This window comes from Hemitrygon akajei, chromosome 11 (genome assembly GCF_048418815.1).
Source record: "Hemitrygon akajei chromosome 11, sHemAka1.3, whole genome shotgun sequence".
NCBI lineage: Eukaryota > Metazoa > Chordata > Chondrichthyes > Myliobatiformes > Dasyatidae > Hemitrygon > Hemitrygon akajei.
The window spans coordinates 160,000,793-160,018,115 of NC_133134.1; the positions used below are offsets into that span (position 1 = coordinate 160,000,793).

The 17,323-nt window shown below is 43.4% G+C and overlaps 2 non-coding genes across 2 annotated transcripts; both read left to right on the forward strand.

Annotated features, from left to right (window-relative positions):
* Positions 1-10,889: 10,889 nt before the first annotated feature.
* On the forward strand, positions 10,890-10,962 carry trnam-cau (transfer RNA methionine (anticodon CAU)). Its single transcript has one exon. It is a non-coding gene; the product is annotated as a tRNA-Met (tRNA).
* Positions 10,963-11,876: 914 nt separating this feature from the next.
* On the forward strand, positions 11,877-11,949 carry trnam-cau (transfer RNA methionine (anticodon CAU)). Its single transcript has one exon. It is a non-coding gene; the product is annotated as a tRNA-Met (tRNA).
* Positions 11,950-17,323: the final 5,374 nt, after the last annotated feature.

The following is a 17,323-nucleotide window of genomic DNA, read 5'->3' on the forward strand; positions in this document are numbered from 1 at the left end:
AATAGAATCGTCTGTATTACATCATAGCGGTCTGTAGTTACTGTCAGCTCCATCCCTCTCTACCCTCGAGCACATCTTCCAGAGGCATCATGAAGGACACTCGCCATCCAGGATATGTCCTCCATTCCACACTACCATGAGCAAGGAGGTACAGGAGCCTGAAGATACACCCTCAACCATGGTAGTGTAACAGTTAGCGCAACGTTGTCACAGCTTGGGGCGTCAGAGTTCAGGGTCCAATTCCGGCATCCTCTTTAAGGAAAGTTTGAATGTTCTTCCTGTGTGGATATGGATTTCCTCCGAGTGCACTGGTGCCCTCCCACAGTCCAAAGTAGGTCATTGTAAATTGTCATGCGATGAGACTAGGGTTAAATAGATGGGTTGTTGAGCAGTGCAGCTTGAATGGTCAGAAGGGCCTGTCCCGCACACTGTTACTAAATAAACAGATATTTTAGCAACAGCTTCATCCCCTCCACATCACAGTTCTGAACAGTCTATGAACACTAACACCTAACCTGCTGACCTTGCACTGTACTACTGCCACAAAACAACCAGTTTCATGAATTACACGCCACTGATAATAAACTTGATTCTGCCTCTGAAGCATGGGAGCCTGACAACGGAACACAAAGGAAGTATACACTCAGTGGCGACTTTGTTAGTAACCCCCTGTACTGAATAAAGTGGCCAGTGAGTGTACGATCGTAGTCTTCTGATGCTGTAGCCCATTCACTTCAAGGTTTGATGTGTTGTGCATTCAGAGATGCTCTTCTGCACACCGCAGTTGTAACACATGGCTATTTGAGTTACTGTCGCCTTCCTGTCAGCCTGAACCGGTCTGGCCGCTCCTCTCATTAACAAGGTGTTTTTGCCCACGGAACTGCTGCTCACTGGATGTTTTTTCAAAGATCAAAGTTCCCCGAGATTTTGTTCCCCCTGTGAGCATACTCAGCAAATGTATAGAATAGTAACTGTAAGCAGGAGCACGAGCATAGAAGACAACAAACTGTGCAAATGCAAATATAAATAAATAGCAATAAATAATGTGAGCATGAAATAACAAGATAAAGAATCCTTAAAGTGAGATCACTGGTTATGGGAATATCTCAATAGATGAGTATGGTTATCCTCTTTTGTTCAAAGACCTGATGGTTGAGGGGTAGTAACTGTTCTTGAACATGGTGGAGTGAATCCTGAGGCTCCTGTACCTTCTACCTGATGGCAGGAGTGAGAAAAGAGCCTGGCCTGGATGGTGAGGATCGCTGATGATCTTTGAGGAGCTTTGCTCTCCTGTAACAACGTTTCATGTAGGTGTGTTCAATGGCTGTGATGTACTGGGCCAAATCCACTACCTTGTGCAGGATTTTACATTCAAAGGCATTGATGTTCCCAGTTAATGCGGCCATTAATGCACTTTCCGCCACACATCTACAGAAGTTTTTCAAGGTTTTTGATGTTATGCTGAATCTTCGCAGACTCCTAAGGACGTAGAGGCGCTGTTGTGATTTCTTTGCAATTACAGTTATATGATGGGTCCAGGACAGGTCCTCTGAGATAGTGACCCCCAGAAATTTAAAGTTACTGATCCTCTCCACCTCTGACCTTCTGATGAATACTAGCTCATGGACCTCTGGTTCCCTTCTCCTGAAGTCCACAATGAGTTCCTCGGTCTTGTTGACATTGAGTGAGAGGTTGTTGTTCGGACACCACTCAGGCAAATTTGCAATCTCCCTCCTGTATTCTGATTCAGAATTAGAATCAGAATCAGGTTTATTATCACCGGCATGTGATGTGAAATTTGTAAACGTAACAGCAGCAGTACAATGCAATACATAATATAGAAGAAAAAACCCAAAATACAGTAACAATAAATAAATAAATTACAGTATACAAATATTGAATAAATTTAAAATTGTGCAAAAAAACCCAGAAATACTATTTAATTAAAAAAGTGAGGTAGTGTCCAAAGGTTCAATGTCCATCTAGGAATCGGATGGCAGAGGGGAAGAAGCTGTTCCTAAATCGCTGAATGTGTGCCTTCAGGTTTTTGTACTGTACCTCCTCACTGATGGCAACATTGAGAAAAGGGCATGGCCTGGGTGCTGGAGGTCCTTAATAATGGATGCTGCCTTTTTGAGACACCACTCCTTTAAGATGTCCTGGGTACTTTGTAGGCTAGTACCCAAGATGGAGCTGACTGAATTTACAACCCTCTGCAGCTTCTTTTGGTCCTGTGCAGTAGTCCCTCCATACCAGACAGTGATGCAGCCTGTCAGAATGCTCTCCACAGTATGTCTGTAGAAGCTTTTGAGTGTATTTGTTGACAAACCAAATCTCTTAAAACTCCTAATGAAGTATAGCCGCTGTCTTGCCTTCTTTATAACTACGTCGATATGTTGGCACCCAGTTAGATCCTCAGAGATCTTGACACCCAGGTATTTGAAACTGCTCACTCTCTCCATTTCTGATCCCTCTATGAGGATTGGTATGTGTTTCTTCATCTTAACCTTCTGGAAGTCCAAAATCAGCTCCTTCATCTTACCCTGACGTTGAGTTGCAGGTTGTTCATCACCACTTTCGATACAGCTCACAACAGTGGTGTCATCAGCAAACTTGTATATTGCGTTGGATCTATACTTAGTCACACAGTCATAGGTGTAACGCAAGTAGAGCAGGGACTAAGCACACAGGTGCACCTGTGCTGATGAAGAATTTGGAGGAGATGTTTTTGCTGATTCGGACTGACTGCTGTCTGCAACTGAGAGAATCCAGGATCCAATTGCACAAGGAGTATTGAGACCCAGCTCTTGGACTTGACTGATTAGTTTTGAGGGGATGATTGTATGAGAATGCTGAGCTATAATTGATAAAGAGCATCCTGATGTATGCTTCTTTGCTGTCCTGATGTTCCAGTGTTGTGTGAAGAACCAATGAGATGGCATCTGTTGTGGTAGTCCAGGAAAGGAATGATAGGCATTCCATATCATGATGTAGCAGTGATCTAATGTGTTGGGACCTGTGGTGTACAGCTTATATGATAATTGGGCGGGGGTTTCTTCAGACAGGCCCGGTTGAAGTCACTGACAATAATTTGAAATGTGTTGGGGTGAGCTGCTTTTCACGCCACTCTCTATAAACTCTGGAGACATGTTGGTCCATGGCTTCCTCTACTGCCATGATGAGGCTGCTCTTGGGTTGGGGAGCAACATCTCATATTTTGTCAGAGTAGCCTCCAGCCAGATGGCATGGATATCAATCCCACTCCCCCTTCTCGCTTCTTCCATTCCCCATTCTTACTCTCCACTTACATTTTCTCCTCACCTGTCAATTACCTCTCTCCCATTCCCTTCTCCTTCCCCTTCACCCATGGTCCACTCTTCTCTCCTATCAGATTCCTTCTTCTTCAGCCTTTTACCTCTTCCACCTGTCACCTCCCGGCTTCTCACTTCATCCCCATCCTTCATCCACATACCTTCCTCACCTGGCTGCTCATACTTCTCTCCCTCCCCCCCCCCCCCCCAACCTTCTTATTCTGGCTACTTCTCTCTTCTTTTCCAGTCTTGATTAAGTTTCAACCTGAAACGTCGACTCTTTATTCCTTTCCACAGATCCTGCCTGACCTGCTGAGTTCCTCCAGCCTTTTCTGTTTTTTTCCTGGATTTCCAGCATCTGCAGAATCACTCGTGCCCAGATATTGTCCATGTGCCTCATTGAGCAGGCATATAGACACCAGTACTTTGAGAAGATCCTATACAATGGATTAATGGGACATTTTTTGCCATTTCTCTATCGATATTGTTAAGTTCTATTTCTAATCCTTTGATGCTTACTTAATATTTGGCTAGGGATCAACCTTTGTCTTGTTAGCTGAAATATAGTGGGATCTTTTGTTAAGAACAGCTCTTTACCCACACCACTAGCTTTAGGAACAGTTGTTACCCTTCAACCTTCAGGCTCCTGAACCAGCATGGATAACTTCACTCACCTCAACACTGAACCGATTCCACACCCTATGGACTCACTTTCAAGGACTCTACAACTCACATTCTCAGTTATTATTTATTTATTTATCTGTTTATCTATTTATTATATTTACACTGTTTATCTTCTTCTGCACATTCATTCTTTATCTTTGTGTGTAGTTTATCATTGATTCTATTGTATTTCTTTGTTTTACTGTGAACACCCGCAAGAAAATGAATCCCAGGGTAGGATATGGTGACACACACAAACTTTGATAATGACTGTACTTTGAACTTCAAGTGTATGTGGTGGGGCTGAGATTGGGCAAAGGAAAAGGTAAAAGGGTTACAGCCGAACCCTTACTTTCTACTGTCATATTGGTCTGTGTCTTCTCCTCGTGCTGTGCTGCTTTGAGGTTAACCATTAGTTGCTTCCACACCTCTTTTGAGGGTTCTGAGGTGACTAAGAAGGCTAATGTGGGAGCCACAGTCCTTTCCACCAATAGGGTAGATGGATAGTTTGCCAAGCGGCCTGCTCTTTCCCCCGGCTTACACTGAGGCCAAGTACACTCTGCATGTAGGGCCCTGAGTTCACATTAATGTTCTCAATGGTCCTTCTCCACTTCGATGGGACTTCAAAAAACATTTAGATACACAGCACTGTAACAGGGCCCTTTGTCCCAATGAGCCTGCATTGCCCAATTACACCACAGAACACAGTTCTTTGGCTCATGAGGTTGCGCTAACCTTTTAACCTATCCTAAGATCAATCTAACCGTTTCTTCCCGCTTAGCCCTCAGTTTTTCTGCCATCCGTGAGCTTACTACGTCTTTAGAACGTAGGAGGAAAGCGCAGCACCTGGAGGAAGCTCACGCAGTCGTGGGAAGAACGTACAAAGCCCTTACAGACAGCGGCAGAACTGAAGTTGGGTCGCTGGCGCTGTGATTGTGTTACACTAAATGCCGCAGTACGCTAATTCAATTCTAGCATTTCTAGGTTCGAGGTTTTAATTTTTTTTAAATGATTCCGCAGTCGACGTTGGACAGAAGATAAAACCCCTGAACTTTAAGTGTTCGACAATGTCCAAGCTCTTGTGGAGTCTTCCATAAAACTGGTGCCCCGTGTGAAGGTCGAACTCACGACCTTCAGATCAGGAAACCGACGCACTGCCCATTGCGCTAACTAGTCTCTGTGCCATGGAGCGGAAATTCCAAGGAAAAGCTGGAGGTATTTCAAATCTTCAAGGATTCGTGCAGCGTATGTTTGAATAGACATCTCAAAATATACCTTTATGAGTCTGGCAATCAGTTCCCAGAGCAGAACACACACAAGAGAATATCTGTGCCAGTGTCAGGTTTAGGAAAGATCCACCCTGCCCAGTGGGATTGGAATTGGTTTATTATTCCCACTCTGTGGAGGTACTGTGAAAAAGTTTGTTCTTGCACACTGTTCATACAGATAAAATCGTTACATAGTGCTGTTACGTACCCCGTAACTGGGTCACTTACCAGCAAAGATAGAGAGGTCCGTTGAAGTCTGATGGTACTATTTTTAAAAGTCTTTATTTATAAAGGGGCACAAAAATAAGATTAATACAAACATTCAGATAATATATGTCGTCAATACTCAATCTAAAAGCATGGATATAATCATAATCATCAATAAGAAATAACTCTATCGTTTGTCTAGGGGTTACTGTATTGTCCGATGAAGAAATAAAAGTCAATTGTCATTAAAGATGCAGCTCTTTTGGGTTGTAGAGAGAGACAGTCTTAAACTTGCCCGTGTCTTTTATGAGGCCGATCCGTTGAGCCGGGGGAGTTGGTTCCCCGTTGTTAGTTCAAAAATCGTTGTCCGTGGTACCAGCCACCGGCTCCCAGGCAAGGGAACCGAATGCACGTGGCTTCCTTCAAATGGCTTCCCGCTATTACGGGATCGCTAGTGTTTCTTCTGGTGCGTCTGAGGGGCCGTCTCTACAGCCCCTCTTCTATCTTGACTCGCAGGGTAGTAGATGTCAATCAGGTTGGGGGTGATGCAATCTCTCTCTCAACCAGCCCACTTTGCCCGAGGGCTTGCACGTAGCACAGTCCCCAATCCACAAATGTGTCTCCAAGAGACAATGGCCAATGTCGTGTTATTTTGCATCGCCGGGGAACGAGGCATTCGACACGTCTCTCTCCCATTTCCTGGGTCCACTGACCCAACCCACTAGTGCCCTTGCGATTCTCACAAAGGAGGGGGCTGCGGGCATAACAGTGCATAGAAATACAAGGTAAAGCAATAACAATGCAGAGTAAAGTGTAACAGCTGCAGAGAAAGTGCAGTGCAGGCAGATAATAAGGTGCAAGAACATAGCAGGGTAATGGAGATGGCTGAGTGTAATTAGAGACTCAATTCTATTGTCCTGGGAAAGGACTTGACATTATCTTGCTCATCCTTTCAAGGACTCTTCATCTCATGTTCTCGGTATTTTTGCTTATTTATTAATATTGTTTCTTCTTTTTGCATTTGCACAGTTTGTTGTCGAACACCCGAGTTGGGTGGTCTTTCATTTATGCTGTTATAGTTACTTCTCTACAGATTTGTTGAGTATGCCCACAAGGAAATGAATCTCAGGGGTGTATAATAATAATAATAATGATGATGATAATAAGCACTTTATTGACCCCAGGTGGCAAATTCTTTTGTTACAGCAGCAACATTTAAAAACACACTTATCAGTGTGCAGACTTAACTAATAATGAAGTACAGAATAATAATAATATACACAATAATAATGTGCAATAATAATGTATGAAATAATAAAACAGAGACTATTGTACTATGATGTGTGTTCTCCTGTTGTATATGCTTATTGCCTTTGGCAGGATTTTCTGTAATGACCCTTGTGACAGCGGAGCTGAATGCGCCTGTTCAAAAGGATGCTCCGCTGTTTATTCAGTAGGTCATGGAGAGGGTGTGCCAGATTGTCCATAATTATAATTTGAACTTACACTGAATTTGGATGATTTTCTGTGGTATTGTCCCATGTCAGCTGTAGGGAGTCCACACCTCAGAAAATAGAGGTGGAAGTACTGTATGGTTAGGGGGTCATGCGCTTGTGCCAGGTTTGAGGACACATATCTCTGTTGGATCTGGTGACAATTTTTTCCAGAGGTTCTTCGGAAGTCAAGAATAAGACATAAAACTGGGTGGTTTTACTAAACGTTACAAGAACAACGAATGAACAAGGAGAAACGTTACAGAAAGAAAAGTGACTCTACACCGTAAACCAAGTCCTCACATATCCTTTAAACACAATTGACCAAAGATGGGATGCTGCCCATTGAAAGCAATGTTGAAGGTCATCTTCAAAGTCTGCCTTCCCGAGCCGTCAACCACATGTTAAAGGTTTTCCGGGGAACCTTTATTTTTGTCGGACAGTTTAGAGCAGCAAGAACAAGTAGGTGGAGTACCTGTGTCTTGTGGGCGTTGAGCAAAACTCCATAGTAGTAGTACCATGATCACTCGAGTTGAGTATGATGGAATTGTCTATCAGTGGGTCATCAAGCGGCTGATCTGAGATCCACATGTAACCCTCAGGTTCGGCCGGTGGCATTAGTCTAGGGAAGACAGTCTCTGGCCCACCAAATGTGTGAGATTGAGGTGCAAAACCTCTTGTTTATGTGGATGCTGTGTGATGTGTTCCCCTGTTACAAATCAGTACCACAAAATGACAAACAGTACACAAAATGCAATTAAATGATTTAGCTTTATAATTCTTAATTTGACTAGAGGGTTAGTAAAGAAAACAAAAGGAAAAGGGCCCATTTTAATTAAACAGTCTAATGCACACGTTGGCGCTCACAGTTTCCCGTCCGTCAGTCTTCCATCACTTTCCCCGGAGCGTCGTCGACTCCCGGCCCCGTTCCAAGTCCACTCTGTCCTGCAGTCTATGGCCTCTCTGTTCTGGCATCTTCTCTCTCCATCTTCCGCCAGACAAGAGCCCACGAATACCTCACTCTCGGGCACACAAGAAAGGAAAAATACCCCTCATTGGCGGGCCCACATTCCAAAGCTCCCGTTATCTCTAGTCGTAACCCAAACACTGCTGCTGCAGAGAGACCATTACATTAGCAGTGAAACCTTTCCCAGGGCTTTACACACACGTTCTGGTGCAATGTGGGCAGGAGTAACTGTTGGCTATGGTTAGTGGCTGGGTCTTTTGTTTTTGCCATCTCTCCTTCTTCAATGTGGCATAGCAGGAATCATTTTCATTTAGAACAACTCCCTCCTGAACAGATTACCTCCAGGTCTATCTATTGAGTCTATCTATGCCTTCCCAGTTTTTAAATGTCACGTTGACTTTCTTCAGGCTGATTTTGAAGTTACCTTTGAAGCCTTTCCTTTACCCCATTCGTAGATGTTTCATAGTTCACCGTCTTGTATCTTTCAGTGAAAGTGCCAGTGATGGATTGGGGCTCAGTCTTGAAGTACATGGAAAACTAAGCATCATCTCTGCCCTTGCTTCATGAGTATAGTTACATGGGAAAAGAAATTTCCCATTAGTTCTGTAGATTAACTGCTTTCCTAAGGTTAAGACACAATAATGGAAACAGAAAGACTAAGAGTGGAGACACAGAGACTGCAGATGCTGCAATCAGGAGCAACAGACAATCTACTGGAGGAACTCAGCGGGTCAGGAAGCATCTGTGGAGGGAAATAGTCAATGTTTTGAATCGAGACTCACTTTCAAGAATTCTACAACTCATTCTCAATATTATTTATTTTTTTGTGTTTGCACATTGGTTGCCTGTCAGTCTTTGTGTGTGGTTTTTCACTAATTCTGTTGTATTTCTCTGTGTCAACTGTGAATGCCCGTAAGAAAATGAATTTAAGGGTAGTATATGGTGACATATACTTTGATAATAAATTCACTTTTGAACTTTGAAACCCTTCACCCGTTTCCCTCCACGGAAGATTGAGAAGGGTGTATTGGAGGTCAGCGCTGTTTCCTCTGATCACTTCTCCTTCCTAGATGTGGGAGTGACGCTGCAGATTAGTGACTGAAGCTCTTCATTACTGAACAAATAAAGGCAGGAGTTACGTTTCAACAACGCACACACAAAGTGCTGGAGGATCTAAAATTTTGCTGACCATAATTATTTTAAGTGCTTCAGCTTTGAACTTGTGATAAGACTTAAAAAAATCAAAAGTGCTATTTATTGATTCATATACTTACATCCAATTTGTAACCTAGATGACATCATCCCATAGGACCTCATTAGTGCAGTAGGCAGCATGTCAGTCTCATGATCTGAAAGTCGAGTGTTCAAGCCTCACACAGGGCTCTAGTTTTATGGGAGACAATACAAGAGCTATGAAACACATCTCAGACAATTGGCAACTCTATGTTCAACAACTCCCTTTCTGTAAAGGGAGATCTTGCCTGACAAATCTGTTCGAGTTCCTCGAGGAAGTAACAAGCAGAGTGGACAAAGCAGAGGCAGTGGATGCCATTTACTTGGACTTTTAGAAAGCATTTGATAAGTTGCCGCACATGATAAAATCCAATGACATTACAGGAAAGATACTGACATGGTTAGAAGAATGGCAGGCAGCCAGGAGGCAGTGAGTGGGAATAAAGAGGGCCTTTTCTGATTGGAAAGGCTAGATAGGGTGGATGTGGAGAAGATGTTTTCTATGGTAGGGGTATTCAGAACTAGAGGGCACAGCCTCAAAATTAACAGGCAACCTTTTATAACAGAGGTAAGGAGTAATTTTTTTAGCCAGAGAGTAGTGAATCTGTAGCATAGTCTCCACTAGCGCAGTGAAGGCCAATTCCATGGGTATATTTAAGGCAGCAGTTGATGGTTTTCTGATCGGTCAGGGTATCAAAGAATATGGCAAGAAGGCAGGTCTATGGTGTTGACTGGGATCCAGGATCAGCCACGATGGAATGGTAGAGCAGACTCGATGGGCTGAATGGCCTAATTCTGCTCCTATGTCTTATGGTCTTGTGTGTTTCACACCTCATTAAAGTCCACTGTGCACTCAATGAAAATCAAAGCCAAAACCTTCTGGAATCTTGACATTTGGAACAAAAGCAGAAAGTGTTGGAATCACTCATCAGAACAGGCAGCTCTTGTGCAGAGGAAAACAGTTAAACCTTCAGGTTGGAGAACTTCCTTGAAAACTAGAAATGGGAGAAAAGAAATTAATTTCAAGTTGAAGAAAAGGTAGGGAAGGATGGATAGAACAAAGAGAAACATCTCTGAGAGAGAGAGAGAGAAAATGGTTTAAGATCATGCATGTTGATTGACTAACATCTGCATACAAATGTCTGACAGATGCTGGCCAATGGTTTCTTAACAATTTAGAGTGTTTTCCCATTGCCCGGTAGAACAGTGATAGTCAATGTAGGGAACACAGACCCTTCCAGTGATGGGACAGGTGGATAACCTGTGAGATGGACCACTCATTACAACAGTTTCACACGGCCTCAAAACACTCTGGATGATGGCCTCGAGGTTTTCAGTGCATTTTGAATGTTTCTCTCTTTTTTGAGACGACATCAGCCAGAGATTCACAAGAGAAAGTTGGGAGGGGGGAGGTTGTACTTCTTTAGCACGCCCTTGAACCTTTTAATTTGTCTCTCTATGATCCCCTCCCATGGTACTGTAGATTCTCTTTTTCAGTTTATTGGTGTCAGGCATTGGTGTGCCCAATGGAACTGGCTGAGACCATCTAGAACCTTAGTACTAGAGACATCTTGTAAAAGAATATGACGTCAGTTGCTTCTCCTCCCAGTGAATCCGGAGGATTTCACAGACTGAGTTGGTATTGGGAGAATTCTTTAAAGCATTGGATATTGTGTGTGTGAAAAGTGCAAAATATTGATTTGTACATTGACTTCTGATTTGTAACCTGGGTAATGGTCTCTCATAGGCCTCGTTAGCGCAGTAGGCAGCGAGTCAGTCTCATAATCTGAAGGTCGTGAGTTCAAATCTCACACGGGGCACTAGCTTTATGAATCTGCTGATATTGGAGATCTGAAATAAAAAGAGAAAAATGTTGGAAACACACAGAGGGTCTGGTAGCATCTGTGGAAAAAAAAAAGAACCGTTCAAATTCGAGGCCCTTGGGAAAGGGAGAAACAATACTTTAAAATGCAGAAGAGGTGTAGGAGGAATGGACAGGATAAAGGGAATATCTCTGATATGGTGAGACCAAATAGTTAATTGTCTTGCACATAGACTGCTTAACTAGTGCACATAAATGCAATGGAAAGACTGGCCAACCATGATCTTGAGGTTTAAAGTTTTTGCCTTTTGCTGTGAAGATCGCTGTCTTCTAAAGGATTGAAGATCACCTGCTGCTGAAAGGTCTTTTGGGATTCTAAAGGTTAATAATGACAATGTGATAGAAATGCTATGACTCAGGGTTTTGCATTTTCTTCAGAAGTTTTGTTCTGTGAAAATCAGATATGCTCTTCCCCTGGCTAGACAGAACCCACAAATGTGACTCAGGAGCAGCTTCTCATCTCCTAGGAAATGGCAGCCCAGGAGGACCCAGGGAATGACCTTTCCCTTAATTGGTAGAAGGAAGATTGTTCTGCAATAGCTGCGGTCTGATGTCTGTTTAATCAAAGATAGTAAAAATTACAGCATCTCTGAGGTCCTCTAAAATAACCACCTCTTCCCAGATGTGGGGACTGAGCAAATGAACAATTGAGGTGCTGATGAAGGGTTTTGGCCCAAAATGTCGACTGTTTATTCCTTTCCATACATGCTGCCTGAGATCCTCCAGATTTTTGTGCGTTTTTCATGAGTTCTGGTTGAAGCTTTGAGCTTGTGAGAACAATGAAAATAAATTAAGTAACTGATTTGTACATTGACTTCTGATTCATTATCTGAGTGATATCATCCCCACAGAGCCTCGTTAGCGCAGTAGGCAGCGCGTCAGTCTCATAATCTGAAGGTCGTGAGTTCAAGTCTCACACGGGGCACTAGTTTTATGGGAGACAATACTGTACCGACAGTTGTGCAAATCCCCTGTGACGATCTCCAAGCCTTGATGTTCGAGGGTTTCACACTTCACTAGAAGACCACTGCACATTCAATAGAAATCAAAACCAAAACCCTGTTGAAAACTAGAAATCTGAAATAAAAGCAGAAAATACTGGAGTCACTCAGCAGACCAGGCAGCTCTTGTGCAGAAGAAAAGGGTGAAACCTTCAATGCAACAGTTGTGAAAATCCCCTGTGACGATCTCCAAGCCTCGATGTTTGAGGGTTTGAAATCTAATCAAAAGTCCATTTCAAAAATAAAATCCCACGCCCTTTGGAAATTGCTGGAGTGACTCAGCAGATTAGGCAGCTCTTAGAACATAAGAACAGAAGAAACAGGAGCAAGAGTAGGCCATCTAGCCCGTCGAGCCTGCTCCACCATTCAATAAGATCCGGTCATTTCCACCCACCTGCCTTTCCCCATAAACCTCAATTCCCCTACTATGTAAAAATCTATCCAACCTCGTCTTAAATATATTTACTGAGGTAGCCTCCACTGCTTCATTGGGAAGAGAATAACACAGATTCACCACTCTCTCAAAAAAGCAGTTCCTCCTCATCTCTGTCTTAAATCTACCCCACCGAATCTTGAGGCTATCTCTCCTAGTTCTCGTCTCACCTATCAGTGGAAACAACTTTCCTGCCTCTATCTTATCTATCCCTTTCATAATTTTATGTTTCTATAAGATCTCCTCTCATTCTTCTGAATTTCAGCGAGTACAGTCCCAGGTGACTCAATCTCTCCTCATAGTCTAACCTCCTCATCTTGGGAATCAACCTGGTGAACCTGCTCTGCACTGCCTCCAAAGCCAGTCTCTCCTTCCTCAAGTAAGGAGACCAGAACTGCATTCAGTACTCCAGGTGCGGCCTCACCAGTTTCCTGTACAGTTACAGCATAACCTCACTACTCTTAAATTCAATCCTTCTAGCAATGAAGGCCTACATCCCATTTGCCTTCTTGATAGCCTGTTGCACCTGCAAACCAACCTTTTGTGATTCATACACAAGCATTCCCAAGTCCCTCTGCACAGCAGAAAGCTGCAAATTTTTTCCCATTTAAGTAATAATCTGCTCTTTCATTTTTCCTTCCAAAGTGGATAACCTTGCATTTACCAGCATTGTGAGACCCTTGCCCACTCACTTAACCTATCTCTATTTCTCTGCAGACTCTCCATATCTTCTGCACAATTTGCGTTTCCACTCAATTTAGTTTCATCAGAAAACTTAGATACACTATACTCGGTCCCCTCTTCTAGATCGTTAATGTATATCATGAACAGCTGCAGGCCCAGCACTGACCCCTGTGGCACACCACTCACCACTGATTGCCAACTAGAGAAACACCCATGAATCCCAAATCTCTGCTTTCTATTAGTTAACCAATCCTCTATCCATGCTAATACATCACCTCCAACTCTATGCATCCTTATCTTATGGATTGTCTTTTATGTGGCACCTTATCGAATGCCTTCTGGAAATCCAAGTCAATAATGTCCATCTGTTCCCCTCTATCTACTGCGCTCATTATATCCTCAAAGAACTCCAGTAAGTTTGTCAAACAGGACCTGCCTTTGCTGAATCCATGTTGCATCTACCTGATTGATCCATTTCTTTCCAGATGCCTCACTATTTCTTCTTTAATGATAGCTTCAAGCATTTTCCCAACTACAGATGTTAAACTAACAGGCCTATAGTTACCTGCCTTTTGCCTACATCCTTTTTTGAACAGTGGCATGACATTCACTGTCTTCCAATCCACTGGGACCTGCCCGGAGTCCAGAGAATTTTGGTAAATTATTACCAAAGCCTCGACTATAACTTCTGCCATTTCTTTCAGTACCCTGGGTTGCATTCCATCAGGACCAGGGAACTTGTCTATCTTCAGGCCCACAAGTTTGCTCAGCACTATCTCTTTAGTGATAGTTATTGTATTGAGGTCTTCACCTCCCATTGCATCCATAACATCTCTCTTTGGCATGTTAGACGTGTCCTCCACTGTGAAGACCACCACAAAATAGTCATTCAAAGCCTTTGCCATTTCGTCATTGCCCAATATCAATTCCCCCTTCTCCTCCTCCAAGGGACCTACATTCACTTTAGCCACCCTTTTCTGCTTTATATGATTATAAAAACTTTTACTATCTGTTTTTATATTTTGTGCTAGTTCATTTTCATAATCTATCTTCCCTTTCTTTATTGTTTGTTTTGCGGTTCCTTGTTGCTTTTTAAAGTTTTCCCAATCTTCCAGTTTCCCACTACTTTTGGCAATTTCATACGCATGAGCTTTTAGTTCGATGCCTTCTTTTATTTCCTTAGTTACCCAAGGCTGGCTCTCCCCACCCTTATTGTCCTTGCTTTTAACTGCAAAATACTTTTGTTGAGCACTGTGAAAAATCTCTTTGAAAGTCTTACACTGTGTTACGAACGTGCCACAACTCTGAGGGGCCGAAGGGTACAAAGTAGCCCCCTCCTTTTTGAGAATCACAAGGTCGCTATTAATTCAGGTCTGGGGACCCAGGAAATGAGAGAGAATCCTCATGGGTTTGGAATGTGTGTCCTGCCCTCAGCGAGACAAAGCCACGGATACCGGCCATTGTCTCTTGGAGACGGAATTGTGTATTGAGTACTGTACTATTCATTGAAGCCCTCAGGGAATGACCAGAGTGGGCTGGTTGAGGGATTGCATCATCCCAACCTGATTGACATCTGAGACCCCGTGAGTAAGGATAAAAGAGGGTCTGGGGAACAACCCCTTTAGACGCACCAGGAGAAACGCTAGAAATCCCGTGACAGCGTTTAATAGCGACAGCCGGTGGAGGGCCCACGTGTGTCCTTTCCCGTTGCCGGGATTGGGGCCTTACCACGGAAGACGGTTTAGCTAAAGAAGAGATCACCACCAACGAAATTTCGAAGGATCGACATCATAAAAAGGAAAAGCTGGCAAGTTCTAAAAATCTGTCTTTCTCCAACCAAAGGCTGAAGCCTGTATGAACTGAATGACTTTTATATTTCCATCGGACAATACATTATCCCCTAGACAACGATAGAGCTTATTTCTTATTGATTATTATTATACCCGCACTTTTAGAGTTAGTATTGACAACGTATATTATCAGTATGTTTGCATTGATATTATTTTTGTGTATTTTTACCAATAAATACTGTGGAAAATAGTACCATCAGACTTCAACAGACCTCTCTATCTTTGCTGGTAAGTGACCCAGTTACGGGGTACGTAACAACTGCTCCTCAAATGTCCTAGCATATAGCCTGTGTTCCCAGTCTACACTAGCCAAATCCTCACTCATCCCATTGTAGTCTCCATTGTTTAGGCATAATACACTGGTTTTAGACTGAACTATTGCTCTTTCCATTTGTATGAGAAACTCAATCATACTGCGATCACTCTTTCCAAGAGGATCCTTAACTACAAGATCACTAATTTTACCTGTCTCATTGCTCAGGTCCAGATCTAAGGTAGCACATTCCCTTGTAGGTTCAGGAACATGCTGTTCAAGAAAGCCATAATGGACACATTCTATTAAGTCCTCCTCAAGACTGCCTCGACCAGTTGATTCACCCAATCTATGTACAAGTTGAAGTCCCATCACGGTTCAGGTGGAGCCCGTCCCATTGATACAGTTCCCTCCTTCCCCAATACTGGTGCCAATTTCCCATGAATTCAAACCCACTTCTCCCACATCAATCCTTGAGCCATGCATTTAACTCTCTAATCTTTTTGTCCCTATGCCAATTTGTACGTGGCTCAGGTAGTAATCCTGAGATTACCATCTTTCTGGTTCTGCTTTTAGCTTAGTCCCTAGCTGCTCAAATTCCCTCAGCAGAACCTCTTTCCTCGTTCTACCTATGTTGTTGGTACCCACATGGGCCACAACAACTGGATCTTTCCTCTCCTACTGCAAATGCCTCTGCAGGTCAGATAAGATGTCCCTAACCCGGCCACCAGTCAGGCAACACAGCTTTCAGGATGCTCTATCCTCATGACAGAGAACTCTGTCTATTCCCCTGACTATATTATCCCCAATTATCACTACATTTCTCTTCTTTCCCCCTTCTTGAATGGCTCCCTGAACCACAGTGCCACAGTTATGTTGTTAATCCTTCCTACAGTCCCCGACTCTCATCCACACAGGGAGCAAAAATCTCAGACCTGTTGGACAAGCTCAAGGGCTGAGGCTCCTCCAGCACTGTCTCTTGGATCCCACTACCCGCCTCACTCACAGTCACACCCTCTTGTCCCCAACCACAGACTGAATTTGAGGGAGCTAATCTAATGGGTGTGACTACCTCCTGACACAGAGAATCCAGGTAACTCTCCCCCACCCTGATGTGCCGCAGTGTTTGAAGCTCAGATTCCAGGTCATCAACTTTGAGCCTGAGTTCCTCGAGCAGTCAGATGTGGTCACCAGGAACCACAGTGGGGTCCACCAGCTCCTGTAATCTAGTGACTTTTTTATTCAACCACTACAAAAGCCTTACCAGCTACTTATCTGTGCCTCCTCGCCAAGCCTCTTAAGCCAAAGCCTCAAGTTCCCTCTCTTACACTGGTCCACTCACACAATGGCCACTCTGCTTTACTTTTATTTGCTCCTGCTAATGAATCGATTGGTCGGCTGCTAATGTGCAGAGGAAAATGGTTACACCTTCAGGTTGGAGACCCTCCTTGAGAACTAGAAAAGGGAGAAAAGAAATTAAAGTTACAGATAATGTGGGAAGGGATGGAGAGGACAAGTGAAATATCTCTGACAGAGAGAGAGAGAGACATAATAGTTTAAGATCATGCACATTGATTGACTAACATGTGCATACAAATGTCTGACAGATGGTGGCCAATGGTTTCTTTACAATTTGGAGCATTTTCCCGTTGCCCGGTAGATCAGTGATGGTCAACGTAGGGAACACAGGCCTTTCCACTGATGGGACAAGTGGATAACTTGTGAGGTGGACCACTCATTGCAGGACTTACACACGGTCTCTAAACCCTCTGGATGAAGGTCTTCAGGTTTGCAGTGCATCCTGAATTCTCATTCTCTTCTTCGATGGACTTGGTCCAGAGATTCACTAGGAGGGGAGGTTGCATTTGCTCCTGACACCTTGTAGCACATCTTTTCTTTTGTCTACCTGGTGTTATCGCTCCCCTGATTGTATCACTGTTTCAGGACGCTGGAGCCAGACATTGGAATAGCATGAACTTAATGGAGCTGGCTGAGTAAAACTGGAATCTCAGTACTGGAGGCATCCTGAGAAAGGATGGGATATTTAGATTGTCCTCACAAATACTAAGGATTTTGTA